Below are 24,299 nucleotides of genomic sequence, written 5' to 3'. Positions count from 1 at the left end.
ATATATGTGTGTGTGTCAGAACCTGAGTGGATTTGAAAAAGGACTCAAGCATTGCTTGAAATCTCATTATGTACAAACTTGGTTATGTGGGAACCTAAATACTTTATTATGTTCTAAATATGAAGGTGCTTTTCTGCTATAAAGAATCCAAAGGATATCACAACTAAGGTTTGGTGCTGGGATATAAAGGGTTCTGCAGGACTGGGGGACAGCTGTAAAGGGCAGTGAGGTCATGGTCCCATCTCTGAGTACAAGGTAAAACCCCTGTCTGGAATGAAAAGAAAGAATTTAAAGCCATTTTAAAACTCAAGCAATTAAAGTGATCAAATTTAGGAAAATACAACATGACAGTAAATATATATAAGTAAAAATCAAGTCTTTCCAGAGTTAATGGTTAGCAGCACCTCTGTTCCAATCAGCACTATTAGCTGGGCTTGAGTTGCAAATTTGTTTTCAAGTGGTGACCACAGAGCTGTGATGGCCCTGTCAGGGTCTGTGTCACGAGCTCAGCTTGTGTCTGATTGACATGGGCCTGACAGCCTGGGGGGGCTGGTGTGCGATTTTTAATGATTGTTGTCTTGGGGGGGGTTGTGTTGTTGAATAAAATCACAGTTCTTAACATCAGTGTTCCTTTATAAACATGTTTAAACCATGAAACTTTTAAGAAGTTTATCTAGTAGTCAATGGGATGCTTTGCTGTGTTACAGCTTTGCAAGCAGGCAAAATAAAGGAAAATTAGGACGTTTCCTTTGATATTAGAAATAATGTAGACTATTTTTCTCTTTCTATATTTGCACTGTTACAAAGCAGTAGACTAAAATATGAATCCAAATTTCTAATGCAAGTTTTTCTAGCAGATAGGAAATCTTAAACTTGTAAAAATTGTTTCCCCATTGAAGCCACTAAATATTTTGGCACTGGCTGTACAAGAAGCAAAAATTTCTAATGTAAAAAAAAAAATTATTGAAGTTTTCTCAGGGTGAGGCTATCTTTCAGGTTGCTCAAGAGTTATTAAGGTACAAATTAGACTGAATAATGTTTTCTCCAGTCCTTGGAATAGTTCTCATATGAACTATTCCATGGTACATGACCATACTGTTCACAAGGAAGTAATAAATGCAAGTGAAGTAGAAATGCAGAGCAAGTGAGAAAGGTGATAAACTCTTCCTACCTGCAGATTTCAGACTTTTGGTTGCCAAAATCGAACTGTAGTCCCCTGTGCTCTGCTCTGAGAGATTCACACTTGCCAATAAAGGAATGCTCTATTAGTTGTGTAAGTGGATGCATCTTTATTAGCTGAGGTAAATTTTAGGTGGTAAATTGGCTGCTTTATTGCTGTACCTGTGTTTAAATCAAAGCTGTCATATCAGCAGATCTCAGTATTGTTTTAAGAAGCACATTCTCAGCCAGTGTTTCCACATGGCCAGAGCAAATGACTCCTGAGTTATGTTCTATTAACACCTCATGCATTTGCTGGTTCCTTTGCTACTTAAAATGCCACATAGTTTGATCTCATGTTTCTTCTCCTTTGAAGGCCTCCAAAGTGAGCCCAAAAAGCTCTACAGACCTTCTATCATGTAAATCATTCGGAAATTCTATTGATCATAACAGGGAGGAGGAACACTTTTGATGTCCTTTAACCATGTACCATTTGTGCTTTTCCTCTTACCTCCCTCATTAGTTTTGCCAGTACACACCAGGGCAGCTCACGGTGGAGCCTGCAGCTTCGAGGGTCATTTTGAGGCCTCTGAGTTGATAAGAGGAAAGCTGGTCTTTTTATATATTTTTTTTAAACTGCTATTACTGTGTTTTTTAATGCCCCAATCCTGATATTTGTGCAATGGCTCTGGCAGTAGCATGTGCTGGGCTGACTGGGGCAAACTGGTCCTGTGGTCAAAACTGGCTTTGGGGATCTCCAAAAGATGTATTTTTCCTCTCATTCTGCTGGAAGGCTGGCTCTTGTCATCTGCGAATTTGAAGAATCTGGAATCACCTTTTAAAGAGTAGCAGACTCTTAGGGTAATAATGTATTCTCCTTTCTTTTCTTTCTTTGCTTTTTTTCCCCGAAGAATTTTCTCTGTGGATGTTTAATATATAAGAAGTTTCAATAATTTAATAAACTGTCTCAAATGAGGAAATTGAAAGGGAATTCCAAATGAACGCTATAGCACAGTGCTATTGCTGCCTGACACTGGAGTATGGGTGGTCCTGCCTGGCACGATGCTGGAAGAGTGAGAAATAGGCAGGGTGGTGCACTCACTAAAACACACAAGTGCATACAGTAGAAATATACTCAAATAATGCATTCCAAAGGTGAATTTGTGGTTTCATTTACCTTTTCACAACTATGGAATGTGTCTAGCTAATGAGCCAATAAAAGGAATTGACCTTGCAGCTGACAGTTGATTTGGAAATACAGAGATATTGAGGAAGGTATTTATGAGCTGCACTAAGCACAGCTTGGCAACTGTTATTATTTGATGCTTTGCATCATTGTTTCTAATACCAAATTTGTGCCTTAGTAACTGACTGCAACACATCTGAGTTGCTGACACTGTGAATTATGATTTTGAACTCCTTCTATTTTATGTTTAAATTGTCATCCGTAACTTTGTGTTATAGCACACATGAGGGAGGAAATGCTAAGCTAGGATTCCTACAGAAAGCATTAAATGAATTTATCACACCCTTTTCAAATAATAAATTTAGAAGTGCAGGAAGATTTACAGAATATTCCCTATTCACAAGGCTGCCAGGTTAGAGCTGCTTTAGGAGCTGCATGTATTAGGTGGAATTTCTGACTTTTGCAGGCTGTAGGTTTGAAAGCTGTTCAGTCTTTAGGACTATATTGTGGTTGTCAAAATGCCTGTGTTGAATGGTAAGAGAGAATGGATCTTCTCTGCTGTGTTTAGGTATCACTCTCAATAGGAGGAGTGCTAGGTGATTCATGTGTTACCTTTAAATGTCTCCTTTGGCCACAGTGCTAATACAAATAAATCTGTTCTTTTAATTGACTGATCGTTACTGTGAAACAATACTTGCCATTATGAGCCTGGCCTGAGTGACAGCTCCAGGTACAGTTTTGGATAGTAAATGGGCAACACTAGTCTTTTGTTGGCAAAGAAATGAGGGAAATAATTATTTGAATGTAAATTGTGTCCCCTATCACTGGGTCTTTTAATACAAATTAGGCAAAAGTAATTTCCTGTGATCCTTTGGAAGTCAAATATGGAAGAGAAGTATATTTGTGTGAATTGTTCAACCACAGAATGTCATGCACACTTTAACATTTGCAAGTACAGAATAACTGGTTTAATTTGTCACATTCAGAGATGGACAATGTTAATTTTTTATGCAGCCCATTAGATCGGAAAAAGCCTGCTGAGGACATTAAATCCTAATCTTGAGAGCAATGCATTTGCAGAAGCCAGCAGATGTCAGTATGTTCTTGTCATACAGCCCTTTTGTTTTACACGATAATTTCCCTGGAATTGAATAATATAGAAATAGTAAGTGTTGTAACACTATGTCAATACAGGCCTGTTTAAACACTTTACTGGCAAGGGTTTTTTTCCTGGACCTAGGCTGGCATGACCTCCATGTACACACCAGCTTTCACTGTGTGTAACTCCTCCACAGACCGTGTAAGGAATGGAATGTAAAATACTTTGCCAAGTGAGGATGTGTCATTGATAGTATTGCACCTTAGCTTCTAATTCAGTTTTTTGTTTCTCTCTGTAGGCTTCCTTCCTGTATTGTGAGGCATTTTGAGAATGCTGGCACACTCCTTTCTGTTTGACTAGCCAGGGAGTGTGTTTGAACTCTGATGTGTCTAATCAAATCCGTCTCTCTAATTTGGAGATTATTTTGCCACTGTTTATAAATAGTAATAAAAAACAGATGAGCTGTTCCTTGTCTTCCTTGTATTTCAAAAATCAATACCATTATGACATTGTGGAGAAGACTCTCCCTTTCCTGAAAGTGCAAAATGGTGGCACAGAGTGGGAAAGGATGCAGAATTCCTCATCTGGGGTGCTCACCATGGTGAGCTGGCCCCAGTTTTTAAAACAGTGACTGTGGCAGGTTGCCAGGCTGCCCTTTTCAGGTGCTGGGCTGATGGAGCTTTTCTCAGGTGTGGAGGAACAGATGGGACCTGTGGCCATGAGCAGGAATCCACAGCCTGCTGCCAGGGAATCCAGGCTGAACCCCTGCCTGAGACAGCTCCATGGGCAGCACAGGGACCACCCTGAAACTCCCTCTGAGCTGGGCTCATTCCTCCCCAGGGTTTGTCAGGACTGTGTCTTTATGTAGGGGTGGACATTCTGCAGCTCAAAGAAGACGCCCGGGTTCCTTCTCACATCAGCTTCAGTCTCACTCTGGTAATTGTAGCCATTGTCCAGCCCAGCTCGCCCCCAGTTCTGGTCACCTGGAGCACTCGGTGCCTCAGCATCTTCAAGAATCCTGTCTGAAGATAAAAGGCCCTTTCCTTCAGCTTTTCTTAAGGAGCTGATGTCGATTTTGGCCTGGTGTGTTCTTTTTTTGTGTAAATTCACAGTCATAAAATAGCATAGCTGTCACTTCAGGGGTTTTAATTACATTTCCAAGGAGAAATTTATTTTACATTTTCTCTTTCTTCTGTGCTCTCTTCAAGCTCTGTCATCTTAAAGCATTTGTTTTACGTGCCAGACCTATTCTTTGTGACTTACTCCTTGCTTCTCCTCATCTCGAACTGTTTGGGTGATTTTCAGATCATGCAAATGAGAATCAAGGCAGGCAAGATAGCTAAAAAAGACATCTCTGGAGTACAAGGCCCCCAAAGTACAGCATTACTGAGGTTGTAGGCAGGAAAGAAGGTATTTTATTTTCAAAGATTGGTTTTATTGCATTTGCCCTTAATGCAGTTTGTACAGATGTTGACAAGCACCCAAAATCCTGTTAAATATCATGTTTAAATTAGTCCTGAGCAGCTTTTTGTATGATACCTTAATGTAATTTCATTCAGATTTTGGCTTTCTCTCCTGGACCTGAATGGAAGGTATCACAGAATTATAGTTCTCTTTTCATTTTATATAGGGGAAAAAAAAAAGAGGAAAATATGGCTATATGGGGGTCTGCATGTGCAATGTTTAAATATGTATTTATCTCTTTTTTTAAGTGAAAATAAAAAGCAAAAAGCATTTTTCCACCACTGAATAAAAAAATAAGCTCTTTCATGTCTTGTTTTGGGATCTTTCCTTCCATGGCAGTGAACTCACTTTCTGATGGTTGACTCATTAACAGCCTCCTAAGGATGCCTTTTGAAAACCTGCAAAATATACATGTACTTAACTCCCATGTGTAGCTGGCAGTGCTACTGCACCTTGGGCTCCTGAAAATGAGGTTCTTGGCAAAAATGTTTGGAATTTCCATCGTGCTTTAACACACTTAACATCAGCACTGAAAAATGGCATTTCCCTGAAGCTCATGGGCAGCCTGAAGGATTGGTACTGCAGCTGCTGCCCTGCTGCACACAGCAGGTTTATCTCAGGAGATGTAGGCATTAAAAATGGGTACATTAAAGGAGCTGGTTTCCTTGTGGTTATAGAGACATGTGGGTCAAAGTGCCAGAGTGATACAATAAATTTTGAAATTAATTTTGATCAGTTACTTAGTGACAATGCTCTTAGAGCTTTTCAAACTTTACTTATAAGTTTATTTGTTTCTAAAACAACTTTCATTTGATTGGAATTTACACTTTCCTGTGGGCATGCATTTGTACATTTTGGAAGAGTTTAATGGGAAAACTATTCAGAAATGGAGGCATAAAGCCCTAAGCAATACTTCTATGTGTGGTAGGTGCTTTGATGAAAATGGACAGGTAACTTATTGGGAAATAGTCATCTAATATGGTAACTGGGGACAGACCAAATAAACCAAACCAAGAATGCATCTCTACAGACATTTCTCTTCCTGAAATAAATGAAAAATGTGATCCTCCTCATGGGAGTGAAGCGAGGTATTGTAAAGGTGATGTGTCCTAGGAAGACAGAATTGATACCTCCCCAGGGGGCATTCACAGAAGTCAAACCTGTAATTCCCTGGCAGAGCAGCCCTGCTGCAGCCTCTTCAGCAGGGAATGCTGAAAGCATGGCCAAAATTATATCTGTGATACAATTTTCCATACAAGGTGAGTTGGGAGACATTAGTAATGAAATTCTAGAGCATTCCTTGTTCTCTAAACTACCTTATTTCTTATATGCAGAAACAATATGGAGTCATCAGAATAACAGAGGAGTTACAAGATATTCTCAGCAGTGGAACTTCTGATTGCAGTTCACTTTTAACAACAAAATTCAGCAAAACCTTTTAACTTAAAGATTTTTTTTTTTTAACTTGGCAGTAGCTTATCCTTCCTAACTCCTTAAAAGTTTCCTTTCCCAGGGCTTTCCAGGGCACCAGGCAAATTGTCACCTCTGTGCTCTTTCCTGTTTTACTGTCAGATGCTGTGAGAGCACTTCTCTTAACTGCACTGGGGAAGCAACCAATTAAACTTTGTAGGAAATCCCAAAATCTGTAGGAACCCCCCCATTCTTAACAGGTAACTCCCTGTCCCCTACATTTTGCATATCTGGTGTGTTTTTTCTGGCCATGGAAACAGCAGCTCCTGCCACGGTGCTGCAGCTGCCCCATCCCCTCAGTGCTGAGCAGGTCCAGCTGTGCAACTTCTGCTGCACTGCTGCAGGGTTTGTGTCCCTGTGTGTCCCTGTGCGTATTCCACAGATTTGAACCCAAAAGAGAGGATCACCAAGTAAAACCACCCCTGAAAGCAGTGGTATGAAGGAAGTTCTAATCACAGATGATTTAGCAGCGTTAAATAGAGCCTCAAATTCTGAGATTGCATGTTCTGGGCAAATGAAGAATAATCTCCTTCAGCACAGGTGCAAATTTATCCTGTGTTAGCATTACTTCATTTGTTCCAAATGGAATTCATAGAATTCCTGAAGACCACAAACCAAAAACTAAAAAAACTTGAGAAAAGTCAAGTCTCATTCCAGTCTTTCTCATAATGGAAGAGTCAAGACTGCATGATGAGAAGGACTGTGGCTCACCTTGCCTGTGAGCTGCATGTCATGGGCACATACACAGCCCTGGACCTGTTCCTCCTGCCTCCATGGCTTCTGGAAAGCTCATGGAATGGCCACGAGGGAGAAGAAATTGATGGCATTAACTGTTGATTGAAAGAAAACATCAAAACTGAGTCTCTTGAAGTATAAAGAGACAGCAGGTGAAGCAGATATCCCTGTAACACACCCATCCCATCACACCTGGTGCTAATCCTTCAGCCTCCCAGCCCCAGCAGGGCACCAGCACCAGCTCTGCTGTTTCTCCAGGAGCAGCTCTTCCTGGGAGACCAGCCCGAGGCTCAGCAGTGTGACTGTGGTTATTGGGAGGAGTGCAGCAGCCTGAAGCACAGCTTTCTATTCATCCTTCTCTGGTCCAGCACTGCTGCTGTCAGAGCCCAGCGCTGCAGCTCTGCGGCAGTGCCTGCCTGGCGTGGGGCAGGTGCCACCACTGGGGTGGGCTGACCCTGGCTGGGATCAGACACAGAGGGGGAGATCACTTCCCAATTGTCCTCGGGGCAAAAACAGTCAACTTGATTTCATTTAGTGCCAATTATAATGGAGCTGGGTAGGGAAAAAAAAAGAGAAAACACACACATTTTTCGTCCCTGACTCAACTTCATTGTCCACCTGGGCTCCCTCCCCAAGCCCCTACCGCCACCATGTCTCTGGGAGAGAAGGGTTGGAGCAGCCCTCTGGTCAGGCATTACCAAAGGGTTTTGGCAGGGATGTTGTTCCAGGTTGGACAGCGGCAGTGGGAGCTGCTGGTGGCCCCCTGGAAAGGGAACTCACTCTGAATCTTGCTCCCATTTCTAGCCCTTTAAAGAAAGCATCGTCCTGCCCAGTCATGCCTCAATGTGGAGATTGCTACAGGTGATGTTGAGAATATTTGATTTGGTTTTTAAATTAAGGACGGACTTTTGTTAAGGAAGCTGAACTAACAGGCAGCATAGTGCAGGAGACAATTCTCCTTTTTTTTTTTTGTTTTTTTTGCCTGCTCTGTTAGGCTGAAGGAGCTCTGCTCTGCCACACTTTCCTGTGTTCCTCGGCAGAACTAGTCCTCTGGTTTTGGGTGAAGTAGAGAACTGTGTTTTGCTGACTGGGGTACTTCATCCTGGGCACAGATCTGAGGTGTATTCAGTGTAGCTGCAAATAAGTCACTATTTTTAAACTGAGATTTCAATAGTTAAACACCTGCAGGGATGTCTGTGAGCAGCTGCTGATTAAAAAAAAAAAAATGCAGCACATGACACAGTTTCTTCCTACTTGAGGTATTGCAGTGGGAAATAAAGGATGATTTCTCACATAGTTGTTTTCAAACCCTGATTTTTTCAGGGTTTAGGCAGCGTCATGAAGTGTTTTAAGCTTTTTAAGTTAGACATTTCACTGTGTTCAGTAAATTTCTTTCACTGGATTAATTTTTGAGGCTCAATCCTCATTTAGAAAAAAGAAAGGGGGGGAGTTTTGATTTCCCAGAGGTGAAAAATGTTGTTTGAAGGCTAATGCATACAAGAAGTCTGTGCCCATGGAGGTCTTCCCTTGAAAAGAAAAAACAGGTCCAAGCCTGGGCCCGTGGAGCCCTGATGGTGGCTCAAGGGGAGTGACCTCATGGAGCAGGCTGGAAACAAATCTTGTGGTGCTGGGGCTGGTGTCTGTTCATGTCAGAGAAGTGCACTCAGCGAGCCTATTTCATTCAACTCAAGTATTCCTCGGAGGCACCACCCATTGGTACCCTGTGCAAAGGCCTGGCTGGCTGTGCTCCAGCACTCTGGAGGTTGGTTGGTTCAATAACAGAACATCCCCAGAGGCTGCAGGACCCCCTCAGTTGCCCAAATGTAAAGATGTTCTGTCCTGAAACACTCACTTTGCCCAGTTTGATAGGCACATTGGTATGTTCTAAGTATATTTAAAAATACAGAGGTATTTTTAGCTGCTGTTGGTATTAGAATGATTTATTCTTAATGCCAGTGAAAGAAGGGTGAGAGCAAAGGCTCTTGAATATTTTAGTAACATAATTTTGATCTATTGGATGGAAGTTAGGAAGATTACATGGCCGTCTTATTCAGAATATGGCTCATCAGGGTGGTGACCATCCCAGGAATCACAAGAAAGGCATTATTCTGTAGTGTGTATCAGGAGACTGATCTAGTACCTGATAGTAACTTGCTTAATTGAACCAAATTACTGTCAAGTTCTCTGGACCTCGTTATGGGGTTGCATGTCCTCCCTGTGGGGCAAGGCAGAAGAACGATCTGATTCTTTTATTTCATCTGTGGGTGGTATTTACCTGGTTTTAGAAATCATTAGGTAGGGCTGGAGAAAGCAGTGGGTTTCTGTTTAGCTGCAGCAGGATGGTTGGTTGGTAATGGGTTTTCTGTCAGCGACATCTGTGAAGGTTCAGCTCTGCTTAGCTGGGACAGAGCTTAACCAGAAAGCAGAGAAATGTCTGTGGGCTGTGTGTGGTCTAACTCCTGGTGTCAGAAGGAGATTGAGATCCATTCTGGAACGCTCCAAATGCTGTCAAGCTGACCTCAGGCTGTGGTGTGTGATGGTGGAGAGCAGGGCTTTGCACTGCTGAGCAGGCAGGGTGCTGCACCTGGGCTGAGCCAGGGCACCCTCAGCATCTGGCAGCGCTGAGAGTCTGCTTTGCAGGGCTTTGGGATGCTCAGATTCGGAGTTTGCAACTGCATGTGGCAGTGTGAGCACCCCATGAGATGAGGTGGGTATTCAAAATACCTGTTTCTTCTCTTTTAGAGCAACTTCTAGGATCTGGAACAAGATTTGTTCTGCTCTTTGTGGTAATGGACCAAAAAATAGCCATTAAGCATCTTTAGGGAACAGTTAAAAAATAATTATTTCTTTATATTTATTTACTTACTCATTTACTAAGATCTGCACTTTTTATGTTGAGAAGGAAATAATTTGACGTTCTGTTATAAATTCTTTGGATTCTGGGTTTATGTTGTGTAAATTATATTTGTACAAATTGAGTACAAGCCTAAATTCAAATCATCAGTTTCCTTCCCTATGAAACTGATACCCATTTAATACTCCTTTCATGGTGACTTTCAGCTGTAGCTCTAAAGGGGTTAGCAGCAATTTGTTTCTCCTGTCTGTAGCTGAAGTTTCCTTGAAAAGTTTCATTAACACACTATCATGGTTTAAAAATAGAAACTCGAGAGAATTACTCCAACTCAAGTAATATAATGCATCAAGAAGCTTTTCATTTTATATTATAATTATTCCAAAGCACTTCAACCTAGCCACTTCTCCATTACGAGAAGAATTCGACACCATTTTCTATCCAAAATTGCATGTCTTAGAAATTCTATGTCTGTGTGTAGATTACTTGCAGTGCTCCTATTGTCCTTGTTTCTCTCTGCTGTGGAATTAAACCCCAATGTTTAGAAAACTCTTAAATGAGTTTTGTTGCTCTGTATATGCACAGAAGGGCAGAATGAAGCAGCTGAGAATCTGATGTGCCCTGTGGGTTGGAGAGCATGACATGGGCGATTTCTTGCTCCCAGTAGCTGCTGATGGGGTGCTTTCCAAGCCCTACTTCTGTTAGAATTCTGCTCAGGAAAAGTTCATTTCTCTCTTTTTTTTCCTTCCCTTCAGCCCTCCAAAAGAAGAAACACACATTCTTCATAGTATGTTGTCAGCTGGACAGTTCTTCAGTGTTTAGCTATAAACTATGTGTATAGTAACTTCACCTAAATATTTGTTGGTGTTTTAAATATTAAATAAATAAGCATTTCCTTACTGCTGTGCTAATTCAGTGAAACCCTGTCAGTTTCTTTGGATCCCAAAGAAAAGCAGCTGGTTAAACTGAATGGAAGCTCAGCTTTGAAAATACAATTTACCTGTTGGCTTGACACTTACAAATGTCTACTATTTATTTTGGGCAGCAAATTATTAATTTTCTTCTGGGCATGTCTTTTGCTTGTTTGGGGATAGTTTTGTGTAGGTTTTTTGTTGGTTGGTTGGTTGGGTTTTTTTTTCAATGTGTGTTTTTACATACAGTGTAGATTGAACAGAATCTGACTGGCACAGGCAGAAAGGGACCTCTGGATGTGCTCTGGTCCAACCCCACTGCTCAGGCAATGACACCCAGAGCTGGATGCCCAGATGGCTTTTGGGTGTCTCCAAGGTGGGAGACTCCACAGCATCCTGTGCCAGGGCTCATTCAGCCTCCCAGAGGAGCAGTTCCTGCTGTTCTGAGGGAACCTCCTGGCTGTCAGTTTGTGCTCATTGCCTCTGGCCCTGTCACTGGGCACCACTGGGAACATCAGTCACGTTTTTACCCCGCTTTCAGATATTTGTACACACTGATGAGGTTCCCCCGACCCTGCTCCAGGCTAAGCAGTCCCAGCTCTCTCAGCCTTTCCTCACTTGAGACATGGTCCAGGACCTTCATCAGCTCAGCAGCCCTTTGTCGGACTCTCTCCAGCACTGCCTTGTTTCTCCCGTCCTGGGGATGCCAGAACTGGGCACAGCACTCCAGGGGTGGCCTCACCTGTGCTGGGGAGGTGTTGAGGAGGATGTTCCCTCAGCCTGCCGGCAGAGCTGTTCCTCGTGCAGCCCAGGATGCTCTGACCCTTCTGTGCAGCCAGGGAATGTTGCTGGCTGTTCAACCTGGCAGCAGCACCCCCAGAGCTCCTCTGCAGCCCCTTGGATCCTGGCATTTACTGGTGCCTGGGGTTGTTCCTCCCCAAGGTGTGGGACTTTGCGCTTCTGTCAGCCCACCTCACCATCCTGTTGGGGGGATGGCAGCACGACCCTCTGGTGTATCAGCCAGCTCTGTGTCACCAGCAGGCTTGCTGAGGTCACACTGTGCCCCACCACGACCTCCATAATGAAGGTGTTAAGCAGGACTGAACCTGGTGTTGACTCCTCTTAGTGGGAAGCCCAGGCACAGCCTTACACAGAGCTCACTGGTGCTCTGAAACTCACAGCTACTCCAGAAGTTACCACCTTGCTTTTTCATCTCCTTTCCATATCCATCCCTCCAGCCTCGCCCTCACTGCAGGTTTGTGGGAGGGAGCCCAGCAGCATTCCCTGCTTTCCTTCTGGCACCTTCGTAAAGCACTGAGGTGGACAGGTGCAACAAACCCATTACCCGAAAAGTCATGCAGATTTTTCCTGAAACAGCAGTCCTTTTCCATTACCTCCTTGTCCAGATGGCTAAGTATATGGTGGAACAGAATTAATAGGTGTTGGGGAAATCCACCTCCATGTGGAACAGGCAGCAACGCTGGCAACCAGTCAAAAAGCCCTCAGAAAGGTTGTGGCTGAAGGACACCACTGTTGGGAACACAGATGAAGATATATTCCTGAACTCAAGGAGGAAACACAGAGGGTGCATTATGGCATGGAATGATTAGATGACTGACTAATGAGCCTTGAGGGGCAAGGAAATTGGCTACAAAAGCAATTAAATAAGCACCTGACATTCCAGTGTACTCTGTATAAACACTGAACTTTTACCATGTTTAGTTGGCAAAGCAAAACAAGTGCTGTTTAAGCATACAAGGCAAACTGCCACAGGAAAAAAAAATGTGTTAAACAGATTGTGCTTCTGAAAGTGTGCTAGTAAATGCTTTTCTTTGTCAGAAGGTGTGATAACACATTGCAGTGTTAGTCCTATAAGTCACTGTCCACAGTTCTCATTAGTTATTCTGGATATTCAAGCCAATATGATGCCACATTAAACTCCATATTCTGCTTTAATCTGTCTATTGTTAGATTAGGTAATGATGGCTTTTTTTTTTTCCTTTAGGGACAAAACTTTTGCATAATAGTCCAGATATAAGTGACAGAAGGGTCATTTTGCATAAAATCTGATCAACCAACATTGGATACCTGTCTCTGTGACATAACAGGGCATCTATGAAATGCACTTGGGCAGGTGGTGGTCAGCTTGGAGTGCAGTCAGCCCACCCATGGACCTTTAAGAGAGGGGCTGTTGCCAACAAAAGCAGTTAAATGAGCATTTGTCATTTTGCCAGATTGAGGTTTTGAAGTGTCTTGACTGGCTGAAGGATCCTGCTGTCCTCAGCCACAGGTAACAATGTGCAAGGGCTCTGGGTGGATGGAAGGAGGTTTTTCCTTCAAGCTTGGATGGTTACACTGTTTTCTGCCACTTCTCATCACACAGAGCTCTAGCAGAGTGAGATGTTCACCTTGTGTGCTGAGGGGAGGGAGTTTCACACCTTCCACCCAGACGCTGGGGAGTTCACCGGCAGCATGGAACAGATGTGAATACTGTGCTCAGGTTTCTCTTTCCAGCCTACTTTCAGATTACGTGGTCGGGTATTTCGCTTGTTGCCCCGCCCAGTGGAAGTAACAACTTTGGGATTCTGTTGTCAGCAATTCAAGGTCAGGAAGAGATTTGAAAGGCAGTCCCAGTGAGCCAAAGATGAAGTGTTCATAATATTTTAAGAGCAAACCAGATTCTCTGGTAGTGTTGCTGCGGGTGATCTTCAGCCATGTGTTCAGTAAGTCTCCAGCAACCTTTTCTGTGTAGAGGTGCTGAAATTTTGTTTTTTTCCTGGTAAATGTGTGCAGCTAAAAGAAGAAAGTGGTAATTTTCAAGTGTCGATTGGAGTTGTAACTGTGTGTGACAAGGAGCTGTACTGGGAGATTGAAGCAAGTGGTTTCTCTCCTCTGTAACCAACTGGAAGCAAAGAAATCAGATGGGATGTTTTTTCTGTAAGAGGAGTTAAAATCACTTCTTAAAAGTGTTGAATAATGTTAAATTTGCTGCCAGAAAATTAAGCTTGGTCTTTTAAGGCAGTCTAAAATTAATCATGTATTTGTTTCTTAATTGCCTCATTAAATTCAGGTTCAAAAGTCCTCCTGTACCTGGAGGTCACAGTATGCACTGCTGAACCCCTAAGATGTTGTGTATGTCCTGGTTTCTTAAGAGGATAAGAATTCTAGATTTCTGAGCTGAAAGAGCTTTATTATGAAGTGACATGTCTGGCTTTAGAGACAGAGGTGGAATTGGTACATCTGAAATTAATGAATAATATATAAGGACTGATACCAGCTTTGCTTCGTGAGTTGGCCTTACTATTTAGCCTCAAGCAGAAGCAAGAAACACACACAAAAAAAGAAAGGTTGTTGAGGTAGAAAGTTAAATATTTAATGCCAGTGTCTGCTATATATTCTTCTTTTGTGTATTCATGGAAATATATTTTGGAACTGGAGGCAAACGTTATTTATAATACAGTAGTGGCAGAAGGGGCATATTTGATTGAGGCATCAAAGTGCTAGACTTTGTAAAAGCTGTGAGTGAAAATTCCTGGATTAGCCTTGAAATTTTCAGTGCCATCTTCCCTTTTCTTTTGGGTATTCTGGGTCTCCTTTTGGCTTTCATTTGGGATTTGTCTGTAACAACTCTTGCTTTCTTTCCCCTTTTTAATGAGGTGGATAACCAGGCAGCAGTAAGAGGTGGTTGTTTTCCCAGTAGCAGGTGTGTCTTTCAAGCCCTCTGCAATGTATCCCATTGCACTCAAAATGTAACACACATCCTTGTGTGCTGCCTTCTGTCATAAAAAAAAGTTTTTGTGAGCCTGCTGGGTACAGAAATAGCACTGGAATTTGTTTTCTGGGCTAACCAGGAGCTGGGTATTACACAAAGGAAGGTGCCGGGAAAGGAATGGATTTTTGGGTGAAAACATCAGAAATTGTTAGAAGAATTTAAACTTGGGTATTTTCTTCTCTTGCCCTGGAGGGTGTAGTTGGAGCATTAGGCTATGCTGAGATTTTTATGATCTGATTTGTTGGCAATGAGCAAAGATAAACCCTTGCCTACCTGTCTGCAGCTGCACAAGTTGCAGTAGATTTGCCCTGGACCCATCATTGTGTAGAAAGGTAGATGTTGTTTCAAGGCTTTTGGTATTCAGCCGAAACAAGAATGAAATACAGATTCTGATGTTTTGGTCCTTAAAGAAGAAAAAAAGTCATTGTAGAACTTGTTAATTTTCTCATTGGATAACCTGTTTTTAAATAAGTTTGGATGTTTGCATCAGTGCTTGCTTTCAAAGTTGCAGGAAGGGCTTAGCAAGTTTCTGTGGACTTGGCATTTTAGTCTGGGTCGCAGGAACCTGCTTTTCTGTCTCAGATAAAGGCTATACTTCGTTTCTTCTACAAATCTATAAGAAATTTTGTGTTAGGCTTTTCTTGTAAGACTTTAATATGGAAAAGCTGTTCTCAGTGGCTGGAAGAAGGAGGAACATCCTGATCACAGCTGTGTCTTGTTTTGGAGTCAAGTCAGAAACCTACAGCTAATTCTGCAGGTGTTTTACGTGAGAGGTAGCTACAAACACACACACGTGTGTGATAACATAGATATGGCCACACTTACTTTATTTCACCCTTATTCAGAGCTTAAAAAACCCCGTGTTTGGAAACTGAGTGCTGCCAAATGTAGTTGAGTAATCGCTTCTTCAAAAAACTGATTTGAGTAAGAAGAAAAATGTAGCCCCAGAGTTTGGAAAGACAACTTCTATGGGAAGTTAAAACTGATGCAGGACTTGTTCCCTGGGGCTGAACAGCCAATGCCAGTGCTCCTGGTGCTGCTGGGAGGCTTGGCAAGCAGATACCCTGTAAAGCTCAAAAACTCGAGTGTTATTTCACTGAACTTTTTGGAATACTGTCACCAGTAAGAAAAACTGGTTTTAGGTTGTTGTTACTTGAAATAGAACTGGCAGGCATTGTGGGCAAGAGTGGTAAAAGAAAGAAATGTAGAGCTTGGGGAAGACAGTTTGTAAATGAATTTAACTATTTTTCTAACTGCTGATTGGTTGAGGTTTTGAAGAAACACAATCCATTGACCACCCTGAATAGAATGATAAATTAGAAGCGTTAAGAGCATCTTTTAGATTACATAGCACTTAGAATGTAATTTGGTCAGCTTTAAAAATATAAGATCTGCTCAGAAGTGTAAGAGATATGCTGCAACTTCAGTTATCTTCCCTATTGACTTAACCTGGTGCATGTAAAGCATATTATAAGGTATTAAAACCTGGCAATGTTGCTGATTTTGAGCCTGAGGAGAACAGGAGGTGAGGCAGTCAGCTCAGCTGTTCCTCAAATAACCTTTCTAGCTTTGGTTGCAGTCTCAAGATCCTGGCAGGGGTGTGGGCTGACCCTTCTGCTGTGTGTGCAGCACAGGAACAGGAGCAGAGCATCGTGCTGGCATGGCCTGAGCAGAATTTGTACACAGGAGCAGAGAGGCTCAGTGTGAACACAGGATTCCTCAAGAGTTCTGTTTCCTCTGCAGGACTTGGCCAGGGGAAGGTGGGGCCAGCCTCTCTGTTCCTGTGACACCAGTGGGAGCAGGCACTGTAGCATTGGGCTCCCAACTGGTGTGAAGTGCCTCCAGCTCCCAGGTGCTGGTGAAGATGCTTTAGCCAACTCCCTCTGAGGAGCTGGGGTGGTGCTGTGCAGCCAGAGATGTTATTCTGGAGTTGGTTTTCTAATATCAGTGCTGCTGCTTGTCCACTGCACATCTCCAGAGCAGCAGCAGAGCAGGAGCTTGCTTTTACATGTGGAGACTTTTCTTCCCTTCAGTGCTGGGTCTAGGAAGTCCCAGCTTATTTCTGCAGTGATTCCAGAGTGCTTCAGAAATCTGAGACCCTTCTCTAGGGTAGAACGTGCTGCTAAAGTGCTTCAGTGGACTGGGACTCATCTGGATTCCCCAGGCTAAAGCAGGGAGCATCAGCGACAGCTCCGTGAGTATGAGCAGGAATTCGTGTGTGTTTCAGCTGTGCCTCTCTGCCAGAGCTCAGGAGGGCAGGGCACAGCGCTGTGAGGAGCCAGGCTCTCTGGGCATACGTGCATTTCCATTTTGTTGGCTGTTTATATGGAGAAAAACCTGGAGATAGGAGTCCTAGCAGATTGCAAGCGTGCTGCTGGAGAGTTTACAAATCTTTGTGCAGTATTTTCAAAACAAAACAAAATGTGCATCAAGGATCCTCTCAAAATTTGGATACAGATTAAGTGCAGCTGGGATATTTTACCAGTTTGTATATCATGTGCTTGCATGGAGTTGATGTATAAATTGATATTGTAAGCTTTCCAGGGTTTTTGTGATTCCTGCAGGAAAAAATCAGTTCCTCTCCCACCAGCCCAGTTACAGTGGATTGTGTTAGAAAGTAACGAGATTACAAAGTGTTATGGGCTGTGTTCTGATGCTCTTTGTGTTTTGGTTTAAGTACATAACTTATTTACAAGTCAGTTGTTGTAGATTACCGTGTGATGAATTGCCTTGTGTCGGAAAGATTACGTTTTAGACCAATTATGTAACAAATAGCAGAGAAATCAAAATAAAGTAATGTGTGTGTTAATGCTTAAATGCCAATAATGTACTTTGAAAGACCCAAAAGAAGCCCCTGTAATTAGAAAATTGGGAAATATGCACTTAAATCTTTTGTACCTAATTTTCTGGTTATACTTGCTTTAAGTATTCATGTGAAGGAGTCTATCTTATAAACTATCAGGAGATAGATTTGAAAGATTTTTTTTTTCTTTTAAAATATATATTTACTGGAGAGAGGCCTCATTAATAAAATTATAGGTAATTTACCACAAAACCTGATCATTTTCTTTAGAATAAAATATTTGTGTCCTGCAACTTCAGAAGTGGAAAGCAAGTACCTTCAAATATTTTAAGGAAAATCACTCATGAGATGACACAAATGAGTAATAGGAGGGGTACAGGTGACTCTTAGTCAAGTCAATTCAGAACCAGGTCTCCTGTAGAGTCCTTTTTTCTTTTATAGTGTTTTTTGCTCACATTTGCTTTGAAGTAGTTTCTGTAGCTAATGTATATCAAAATTAAAATAGCACCATATGGCAGTTGGCTCGTTGCCTAAATAACATATGTTCCATAAGTTCAGTTCACTTAAGGATTGCTTTTCACTGCTTGGAGGGCGTTTACCTGTAATTTTAATGTTGAGAAGAGTGCCCTGAGATCAGAATAATTTGCTGGGTAGAATAAAAAATACTTTGTTATGCATTGGGTATAAAATTACAATGATTTCCCTGTGTGTTTACTGATGAAGGACAATTTAGTTCTGGGGGGTGGTGGATTTGTCGAATTTCTGGTATAAATGACTGTGTGTTATACATATTCCCCACGGCATTTATTGCCTTAACAGCAAATGCTGTGTGCTGGAGCTCCACAAAATGCCAGCTTTGCTGGGAGATTCACTCTGAACAACAGGTATTCAGAGGAGGCACATTTTGTTTTAAAGCATAAAAAATAACTGGGGTATATTGTATTCTACTTTTATTTTTATTTTTTCCCTTCACATCTCTGGTTGGGGTCCTGCTAGGTAAAGATCCAGATCCATTCTCATTTGGAAGAAGTTTGGGGTTAATAATTCTGCTTTCTGTGCTGCAGCCTGTAGCATCCACTGCCACATGCTCAGTTAAAACTGCATTGTAAGATACATGTTTGTCTCCTTTTCCAGAAAATCTTCAATTTATTGTAATTATAGAATTATAATTCTATAATTAATGGCACTCCTCTTCAATTTTTCCCTGCTGCTGCCATAGTTAGATTTAGAGCTCAGTTCTTCCAGTGATCCCAGTTTTTCCATGCAGCCCTATACTCTTGGAGAAACAACCATGGAAGATTTAGATCCCTGAACTGTGATATGGACTTCAAGTGTCTCAGGCTCCAAGTTTTACTTTGAAAAATAAGGACTATGTTAATTTTCTTGTGGTGCCTCAAATTGTCTGCCTTTGCATACTGACAACTTGCCGTGGTGGTTTGGTATGTGTGAGAATTTGATGTTTTATCATACAATAATAGAACAGGGTTGGGTTGGAAGGGACTTTTCAAGGTCATCTAGACCAACCCCACCCCTAATGATTTTATTACTGTGCCCAGTTGAGAACCAAACTCTGTGTGTTTTTCTAAGGAAATCTAAAGGTGGGGTTGGGATGGTATTTTCTGTGCACACAACATAACTAAATTACTGGTTTTCTCAGAAACTTTTACTCTAGGAATGTTTTAGAGGTTTTTGGGTTTTTTTCCCCTACCTCTGGCTCGAAAGAATGGATGTGATATTTGCAGTCCTTGTTCCTACTGTAGCCAAATGGTTTGAATATTGAGTGGGTGGCAGATGTACATTCTGTGCCCACCTTCAGCTGGGTGAAAATGTAAAACTCACCTTGCAATTCTCCACAAAGAGATCCTAAATCAGGTAGGTTCTGGTTGGAAAGGTGGGGCTGTCCCCTCCTCCTGTTGGAGCTATGTCAGCTTAGCTTGGATTGCTGATTTTGGGGGGTTTTGAGGGGGGTGTTTACTTTTTTTTGCATGGAAAGCCAGTGACTGCTGGAAAAAGAGTTCTCAGTGGTGTTTGGATCATGCCTTGTAGGACAGATGAGAGTTTTGGCTGCTGCTCTCAGGAAAAATCTGTGTAGTATCTGCTGGTCTTACTCAGAATAAAAGGTGAAAAGTAGCACGTGGTGTGTGATGCCCACGGAGGCAGCAGCCTTTCTGCTGTGCCTGTCTGGTCTTTCACAGCCAATCTTGATCACAGCTTTCCTCTTTTTTAGCTGAGTAGAAGCCTGTAAAAAGAAGTGTCAAACATTTCCAGCCAGAATAGTGTACAACCTGTAGCTGGGAGCTGTCTCCCAGAAGGATGTAGGCAGAATTATTATTATTTGTGTCTCCTGGGCAGAGGAGGGAATCCAGCCTGGTTCCCTTTATCACTGTGTGAGAGCTCTAACCATTACACTGATGTACAGTTGTTCTTTGGGGCAGCTGAGTTCTGCAAACCTCAACCAATCCTCAGCCACTGTCACCGAGGAAAAATAGTGAGAAGCTGTAGGAGTATCTCAGTAGATGTTCACAAAGGCAATTCAGCAGGCAAATACACGACACAGTTTTAATAGGAATATGTGTATATGTGCATATATATATATATATATAATCTACATGTGGAAAGACTGCACTGTTATAAACCCTCGTTGCTGGAAGAGTGGAAAAGGAAGGAGTTGCAGTGCCTTTTATGTTCCTCAGTCTCACTTGTACGAGTGCAGGGGAAGTCGTAGTGACAGTGTGCAAGCACGGAGTGCACGTGCTTTATTCCTGTTCCCCAGGCTGGCAGCAGTGAATGGGATCCTGAGTAGGAGCACAGACTGCATTCAGCCCTCTGAAATTACTACCATAGATAAGTTGGAGGGGAGGAGGGGGGAAGACACAGAAAAGCTGTGTACTTCTTAATAGATTCATGGTTTGCAACGTTTCATAATTCCTTTTTGACTCAGTCATCTGTAGCAGTTGTATAAATTACTTCTAATGATGCAGTATTGCTGAGGAATTTTGGTTTTACTTTGCAGTGTGTCATTATTAGCTCTTAGGAAAAAAAAACAACCCTGTATTGTTTGGTCTGTATAAAGGACATGTAAGAAAAGGAGAGTGAATTCAAATCAAAAGGAAGAAGGAAATTTAAACCTTTGCCACAGATGTTTTCTTTGGAAAGGAAATTCAAATTGTCGCTTTGCAAAGTGAACTAAATGGAACATCTGTGACTTCTTGTTTTCATTCTTCAAGACTCGATTCTCCTCTGCTTCTACCAGTCTTAGAGATGCATATTCATCCTGATCGTGCTTCCATTGCCTGTTAACTTCAGCAGTGCTGGACAAAGCCTTTTATGAGAAGAAAGCTAAAAAAAAATTAGTTGAGAAAATCAGCACTGTGTCACCCTGCTTGAAAAAGCTGCTGGATGGTCCAGGCTGGGCAGGAGTTTCTGTGGAAACATCACTGCAGTTCAAATGTCACTGGGAGGTTGCAGTGTACAGGCAACCTGTCTATTGGTTTTCTTATAAGCAGAAAACAGTAAGGAATTTAAAATAAAAGCTGCTATATTTAATTTTTTTTTTTGTATTCTTTATTGGCAGCATACAATAAATGAACCTTGATTAGCTATGGTTAGTCAGGTTTATATTAATGGTTCTCAGAGCTGCAGCCCAGAAGAAAGAGCTTATAGTGATTTAATCTGGCCTTTATTTAGATTCTGAAACAATTTCAGCTTACCAGGATAACTTGCTTAGCTCTTGAACAATTCCAGCAGATCCATCAGGTTTCTTTGATGTGGAGCATTGCAGAGCTGGGCTGGGCTCTCACTTTCTCTCCCCTGTTTTGTTTCTCCTGCGCCAACTCCTAAGGCAGAGCTCCGAAAGAGCTCCCTGAGACACTGGGGTTGCTCTCCATGGTGCAGGGACAGGCATCCTTTGGATCCTTTGGGTGTGCAGTATCCTGAGAAATCTTCCCCTGTGCCCTTAGCTCAGCTCTCACCTGCACTGGGTGATGGGCCCCTGTACTGGGGCGGGGAGAGCTGCTCACATGAACTGCGTCGGTGCTGAGGGGTTTTCTCTCCTGCACCATCCTCTGGACTAAGCCTCAGGCTCCACTGAATGGTCAAAGATCACTTTAGTACGTGATTCTTGTTTTCAAAAGTTTGCTGTTCCTATTTTTTCAGTGCTGATGTCAAGAAAACTAGATTTTAGATTTGAAGAATCAGAAAGAACTGGATGGAAAAACTCGGACGCAAATGTTGTAGTGGCATGGATGGAGAGTAGAACTGAACTGAAATTGCAGCCAAAATATCTTGCATCCAAAAATGCAAATAAATGGATCTGTAACAGGGTGTACAGGTCGTAAGAATGACTGATTAATTTGTGAATGCCAACTGTAAAACAAAGGAGAACTAAAATCTGGAAAAATACTCAGATTCTGCAAAGGAAATGTTGGATTGTTTTCTAATGAAGATAGGTGATTTTTTTTTCTTCCTTTTTTTTCCACTTTTACCATTAAATTTCTAAAGTGGACATTTATATTCTGAAACCATCCTGCACTGCACAGATATTTTGGTGTTTTTGGTATTTTGACGGGAGAACAGCGCTGTCTGTAAATCCCTGGTGTAAAAAAGTGTTTGTGCCAGAGTAAGGGGCTGTGAAGAGGAAAATGCCAGGACAGAGAGCAGAGCTCCAGCTCTTCCCCTCTTCCCTGATGAATTCCCTTTAATTGGGTAAGAAACTGAATCCAGGTAGGTCCAGCTTAGGTCCTTTGCCATTTCTGACTTGATGCTGATGCCAGACCCTGACAATGTGAAGAGAAGGGGAAAAGGTGACAGTTGGATGCTGAGAAAATGAAACCTGGGGGCCAACGTGGCAGAATAACGAGGAGGGAGGGCTTTGCTGCTTTTCTGCCTGTGCTGTGCCTCTACCTGAGAGAGGAGAAACTCCAGGAGTCCCTAAATTCTCACTTTAACTAGTGGCAAAGTGTGTTTGTCACAACACTGTTAAACCCTAGCAAATGTTACCAGCTCCCCTCCCTTGTAAGTGCAGTGAGTGAGGAGCTGCTGAGTTTTGGAAGGCTCTGCCTGCCCCCCGTGTGCATCTCCTGCCCCAGCAGCAGGGGGGATGTGCTCCCTCAGTAACAGGTTTGGCTGTATTACCTCGAATTTCCATCCAGGGATCCCATCCAGGGCAGGAATTGGAACTGCAAATATTTTTGGCTGCTGTCTGGTTACATCAGCCACTTGCAAAATTTGTTTCCTGGGTCCATCTTGCTGCTTTTCCTCGCAGTGGATGAGGGATGCTGTCACTTATTTCTTGTCTTTGGGCAGTTCAGGGCTGTGCAGTGACCGTAAAGATACTGAATTTAAGCCTTGTTAATCACAGTGTTTGTTGTCCATATGGTTCTGTTTTGTACAGTCAGTTTTATTTTATTCAGTGTCAGTTCCCAGGTTTCCCTATTAGTTCTAATGTAGTAGAATTGTAACATTGCATTTTAGAGCAAACCATGCAAACTCAGTCTGATATTTAGCTTTTGTTACTTAATCTTTTCTCCTTGACTTAGATTTGAAGGTCTTTTTTTCATGTTTTTCTGTTACAGAAAAAAGAAGTTCTGACTTTTTACAAAAACTTTCAATCTTCATTCAGAGAATATTTTTATTTTAAAGCATTTTACTTATGCTGCACTTTTACTTATATGTTTTATTTAAAGCACTTAAAACTATTTTGAACATAAAAAGCCTTATCTGTCTACAACTAAACCAGCAAAACAATTTTACTGCATTTAAAATATTGCCTTTATTTTACTTTATCTAGCCTGTGCTGACCAGGCATCCTGTATGTGACAGGGATGGGGGGGGGGGGTGGATGTGTATGCCACACACCTTTATTTTTTTAGTGTAGTCACCTAATTCTTGCTATGTTTTTGTGTCCTCTTAGTTTTACTGGAGGTATTGCGGGGCGGGGGGGGAGGCTGTGGAATTATTATCTTCTAAAAAAGATAACTACATCCAGGTGGCTGCAAAGTGCTCTTGGGGTGTTGACAATGATGCTAACCCAGATCTGGACCTGCTATTTTTAGGTTGTTTTTTTCCTAGTAAGGAGAATGAATTTTTTTGTCTTTTCTTCATAATATCAGTGTGGAACAGTCAAAGGAGACAGGTGCCTCCCATGCAGGATGTTTATTTGGAGGCCATAATATTATGCAGCTGTGAATAGAATGAGTTTTTCCTTCTGATACTTGGTCTTTTAAAACATTTAACAGGCAGCAGAGAAAGCTCAGAGGCTGCATTTACTTGTTGCTCAGGAACACAGTGCAAGCTATTTCAGTCCCCTTTAGCACTAAGGGACTGCTTTAGATTCAGTACTCTCCTGTAATGTATTACACATGTTAGGAACGTAAGTCACTGGTTTGAGTTGGGGCAGGGCAGGACAGGAGTTTCTGGCAGCCGGGTCAGAATTTTGGGTGTGCACAGCCCCTGCTCACGCTGGTGGTTCCTGGGGGAAGTGGAGGTTGTTGAACAGTCTCACTCTAATGCATCTCCCCCTCCCGTTTCAGGACAATGGACATTGTCAGGGCACAGCAGGGCACTTTGCATCACCACAGCAGCACCATGCCCAGGCTGTGAATAAACTGGCTTCATCTCCTTGTGCTATTGATCCATCAGCTTTCCTGCGAGCACTAAATTCATCCTTAAAAAATAATTAGCTCCAGTGTCTTGGCAGAATTCCAAGCAGGCAATTACATTCTGCCTGCTTAAAAATCCCCCCTGTAGTTCCAATTGGCTAACTTACAGTGACAGATGACTGTGTGTTTTGTGATATGTTTGTGGCATGGCTTTTTATCAGTGTGAAATCTCCTGTAATGCTGCAAATAGT

General features: G+C 42.2%; 1 protein-coding gene across 14 annotated transcripts in view; it reads left to right on the top strand.

The window, feature by feature from the left end:
- Nucleotides 1–24,299, top strand: part of RBFOX1 (RNA binding fox-1 homolog 1) — a 1,110,759-nt gene that overhangs the window by 339,618 nt on the left and 746,842 nt on the right. The window contains exon 1 of one of the 14 annotated variants that reach the window (XM_042037803.1): nucleotides 16,823–16,840. The exons of the other annotated variants lie outside the window; for them this stretch is intronic. The gene's annotated coding sequence lies outside the window, so the exon portion shown is untranslated. Of the gene's footprint in view, nucleotides 1–16,822; nucleotides 16,841–24,299 lie in introns of those variants that run through there. 14 annotated transcript variants of the gene reach the window in all.

Source organism: Corvus kubaryi, unplaced genomic scaffold (genome assembly GCF_017639235.1).
Source record: "Corvus kubaryi isolate FWS band 111438036 unplaced genomic scaffold, C.kubaryi_AGA036_p1.0 37387, whole genome shotgun sequence".
NCBI classification, from domain to species: domain Eukaryota; kingdom Metazoa; phylum Chordata; class Aves; order Passeriformes; family Corvidae; genus Corvus; species Corvus kubaryi.
This window is presented reverse-complemented; position numbering and strand designations above follow the sequence as displayed.